Source organism: Alligator sinensis, unplaced genomic scaffold (assembly GCF_000455745.1).
Source record: "Alligator sinensis unplaced genomic scaffold, ASM45574v1 scaffold1333_1, whole genome shotgun sequence".
NCBI lineage: Eukaryota > Metazoa > Chordata > Crocodylia > Alligatoridae > Alligator > Alligator sinensis.
In genome coordinates this window covers 155,344-159,957 of record NW_005843200.1, presented here as the reverse complement: position 1 = coordinate 159,957, position 4,614 = coordinate 155,344, and the positions used below count along the sequence as shown (strand labels likewise).

The 4,614-nt window shown below is 50.5% G+C and overlaps 1 pseudogene; it reads right to left on the bottom strand.

Annotated features, from left to right (window-relative positions):
* Positions 1-1,719: 1,719 nt before the first annotated feature.
* On the bottom strand, positions 1,720-4,055 carry LOC102373698 (annotated as a pseudogene).
* Between the last annotated feature and the right edge of the window lie 559 nt (positions 4,056-4,614).

Here is a 4,614-nt window from a genome sequence, read left to right as displayed (position 1 = left end):
ATAGAGGTTGGGCATGGACAGGTTACAGGGGTAGGGGGACCGCTGGCCAGATCCTACAAGATGGGTGTTGAATGGGAGGCCCTCAAGTGATGTGCTTTTTGCTCTGGTTGTGAAGCCACGTTCGATAGGAACCCATCAGGGGATGGATTCGACCCTCACAGCTCCTCCGGTGAGGGACTGCAATATTATTCTTTATTTATAGACAAATGATGTGACTTTTCAAAGATAAGTAAGTGAACCAGTCAAGATGGCCAAGAACTAGACCCAGGATCCAAGACCCTATTCTTGTGGTCTGATCTCTAGTATTTACTCATACCTTCTTCCCCATCTTCCTGAAGAAGAGATGATTTTAGAGATGGCTTCCTCTGCACTGGTTTATTACAGGGGCAGCAATCAGCACATCTACTGTCTGTGGTCTATATAGATTCATAAAATATTAATATTATATACATATTAATATGCAAACAACAATTAATACAAGGAAACGGAGCCCTTGGGAGGAGAGGTTCTTTCTGTTGTGCAGATGAAGCATTATCTGCACACATTTAAAACTCCATTTAAAAGAAAATGACTGGTTAAATATAGTAATGGCAGAAGCCACAGGATGGCAGTGTGCATAGGCTTCTGGACAAGAAGAAGCCATTATATATGCATATTAACTTGCCTTCATGAGGAAGTCAGAGTATTACTCTCAAATAATTGCCCAGTTAAATGTTCCTTTGCCTTGAGCTTGATACACTAGCACTAGTGTTGACGGAAAGACCCTCAGCCTTGAATTACAGATTTCAAATCCTGGAAAAACCACCATGTTCCCTGGTAAATTGATTCATACAATCATAGAAAATGAGGGTTGACAGGACATCAGGAGGTCACATCTAGTCCACCCCCCTGCTCCAAGAAGGACCAGCCCCAACTACATCATCCCGGTGAAGGCTTTGTAGTGAGAAAAATCTTCCTAATATCCAACCTCAACTTTCCTTGCTGCAGCTCGAGCCCATTGCTCCTTGTCCTGCCAGCTGCCCCCACTGAGACCAGTCCAGCTCCATCCTCTTTGCAGCCCCCCTGCAGGGAGGTGAAGGCTGCTATTCAATCCCCCTCAGTCTCCTCTTCTGCAGGCTAAATCAGCCCATTTCCCTCAGCCTCTCCTCACAAGTCATGTCCCCCAGCCCCACAACCATTTTCATTGCCCTCCACTGGACTCTCTCCACCTTATCCACATCCTTTCTGTAGTGGGGGGGCCCACATCTGGACACAGGGCTCCAGATGTGGCTTCCCCAGTGCCCTAATGGCTCTCTCTTTTTTTTTTTTGTATACAGGAGAGTTTTGCAAGAGAATAAAGAGCTTGCTTAATGCAAGTCGCAGTGAAGGTCCCTCAGCAAAAATCCCTCATTTAGAAGTACAGCCTTTGCATCTCATAAATGCCCATCAGCTAGCTGGAGTGGGGAGGGGAGGTGCTATATCACTTAGCTATATCACTCAAAGGATGCTGTGGTCTCATTTCCCTCGCAATGCACCTGTAAGGCAACCCTGGACCGAATGGATGGTTCAAAACCAGGGCGAAGGAGAGATGCTGTAATTTCCCTTGAAGGCCCATGTGTCCGCAGCACCCACTTTGAAACACACCTGGGTACTCAGTTCCTGGGCCTGCAAATTGCTCTAAAGACCCTCACATCCCAACCCCAGAGAGACACCAACACTGAGCAGAGGCTTCAGCAAAAAGCTTTTATTTAACTGTCATAGCCATGCAGAGCCCTAGGGGCATTTTCAGAGGGTCAGAGGAGTGCAGAAGAAAGCAGGATCTTGGCAGCGTGCATTTCCCCCAGTCCGAAGGCTTAGTGGTACTTGCGGGCCAGCGCGTGAGCCACCACCCCCACCAGCTTCTGCCAGGTGGCCTGGCAGGAGGGGGTGAACTCCTTGCCGAAGTTGGCCGCCAGCACGATGTTGAGGATGTCTCCCAGGAGCTGGAGGTGGGGAGGAAGAAGACGTGTCAGTGAGGCAGCACCTTTCCCCATTACCTCTCATTACACTCATGAAGGCCAGGCCTTGCAAAGCTGGACTCTTCACCTCCTATTAGGACCCACCAAATCCCCCAAGCCTTTCCCTATTAGTATCAGGGACCCTGGAGCCTGCCAGCAGCTTTCTGGCAAGGGGAAGGCAGGGAGGGGGCACTCCATAGGGTGCAGGGGTGCATAGGGTGCATGGACTTCATAGGGTGCAGGGGTGCATAGGGTGCATGGACTGTGCTTGGTTCCTCTCCCCTCCTTTTCTACTCATTATTAGGGAATAATGTGCTATCCATGGGGTGGATTATGGCCTAGGCACCATGTAGGTCACCCTGGGGGCCTTGCTGTAGAGGCTCCCCTCCTACTGTGGTCCCCCCAAATCCGCATGACACCCCTGGCCTTGCTGGGCATTTCCTTGGCTTTTCTCTCTGCTTGCTCCCATACCCTTTCTCAAGGAGGGGCTCCCCTGAAATTTAACCCATCTCATCAGCTCCCGTCGGTATTCCCACCAGGCTTTATATTCATCCCAAATAACCTTTCCCCTGGTCTGAGTTTCTCTCTTCCTGATTGCCCCTGACTTCAACAGCTTCACTCCCCCCCTCCCATGCCCACCGCCCCTGCAGATCCCTCTCCCCATTCACTCCTGGCCCCACGGCCTGCCCTATAGTCACAGGTCCCAAGCTCTTTCTTGGACACATTCCTTGCAGCTTGTAGGCAGCATTTTTTTTTTTTGTTATCAGAAAGTTTTAAATGTTTTTCTCACTGCTTTTTGTTGGAAAAATCCCCCCCCATGCTGGAAGTTAGACCCTAAAAGTAATAAGGCCCAAACAAGCACTGCTCTGACTGTTTCAAATGAAAACCTAGAGACAAAGCTAAATGCAAATGCACAAAAATCATCCTTTCATTTTTGTCCAAAGTTGTGCTCTTGAGAGGGGGGGAAGGACCCAGTCAGGCTGTTTGCCCTACCCTAAACTAAGCAAGGATCTGCTATAGCCTGGGAGGGGAGGAGGCAGCCTGTCCTGGGATAAGAACTACACCTGCATTCAGGAAAGGATCTCCACAGGTATCTATCCTATCAAGGGTCCCTGATCTTTGCTTCCCCCACTAAATTTCTATACCCATCAGCCCTCCAGCCTTTTGAAGCCAGCCCTTAATATCCCAAACCTGCATTGTTACTGAATACAGAAGAATTTAAAAATCACCCTCTTTTGGGAGGATGCTGTTTGCTCAAAGGGTGATTTAAAAGTCATCCTCCTGCCCAAAGCAACTCAGTAGTCTGCCCTTAATTTTTTTCCAGTTTCTTACCTATAGATAGATAGATAGATAGATAGATAGGGTTTAATTTTAAAAAAATGCAGTTTGTTAGTTGGTCTAATAACAGGTATCATCTCTGAATCAACTCTGAACCAACTCTGGTATCATCTCTGAACCAACAGTCCCAAATTTTTGCATTTCTTCTGCTCTGCCCTTATGCATGTACCCCCCTTGAGAGCTTAACTGCAAGCAATGCAACCCTGCTTGCTGTGCAAGAAAAGGCTGTGGCTCCTGACAAGGAGGGAGAGGCAGGTGGGAGGAAGGAGGGCCAGGCCACAAGCCTCACTCACCCGGAAGTTTTCGGGGTCCACGTGCAGCTTGTCGCAGTGCAGCTCGCTCAGCTTGGAGAACGTGCCCTTGACGTTGTCCAGGTTCTTCACGGCGTCCCCGAAGGAGGTGAGCACCTTCTTGCCGTGGGCACGCACCTTGGGGTTGTTTATGATGGCGGTGGGGCTGGAGAGGGTCCCGGAGGTGGGGAAGAAACTCCGGGTGGGTAGACGATGAGCAGCCTAGAGAGAGGGAGACACAAGCAGAGCCACGGTGAACACTGCTGTGTGCAGGAAGCCTCCGGTGAGGGCTGAGCAGAGGTCCCTGGGACCAGCCTACCTGGCCAGGGCTTCCCCACCGCATTCCTCCACATTAATCCTGCCCCATATGCTGATAATGAGCTGCTTCTCTTCAGCTGACCACTGCACCATGGTGGCGAACGATAGCTTGCTTGCAACTGCAGTGATGTCGGGAAGCAGAAACTGAGCTGCAGACCCCTCGGGGTCACTTTTATCCTCTGGCCACAGCCCCCTCCCACTCCCAGCTGACACGGTCATTGGTCAGGCCTGGCTTGGGTGGGGGAGGTCAACCCTGGTTGGGGGACCTGGGAGCCTGGACAGGCCCTGCAGGGAGTGGCCAGTTGAGAAAGGGGCCCCGGTGCATGTCGAGGGCAAGAGTTCAGCTCCATTCCCGCCTCTCTGTACAAGGTGCCATCCAGTGAAACCTCCTCCCCATGCAGAGGAGTTGCATGCATTATAACCTCAAAGAGCTGCAAGGCACAACAGCAGCCCTTTAGTCTAAACCCCTGCACAGGTGCAGGATAAAACCCTCCCAGACCAATGTCCAGGCAGCCTCTGCTACAAAATCCTCCAGCAAAGATACCTCGGCTTCCCTGGGCAGCTTGCTCCACTGTCCTGCTCACCTCCATTGGGAATTTTCCCTTGCATATGACCTGTAAGGTCACTATTTGTTTAATTTTCTATCCCATTTAGGACAGAGAAAAGCCACCCACTCATGCTCTCTGCCAGTG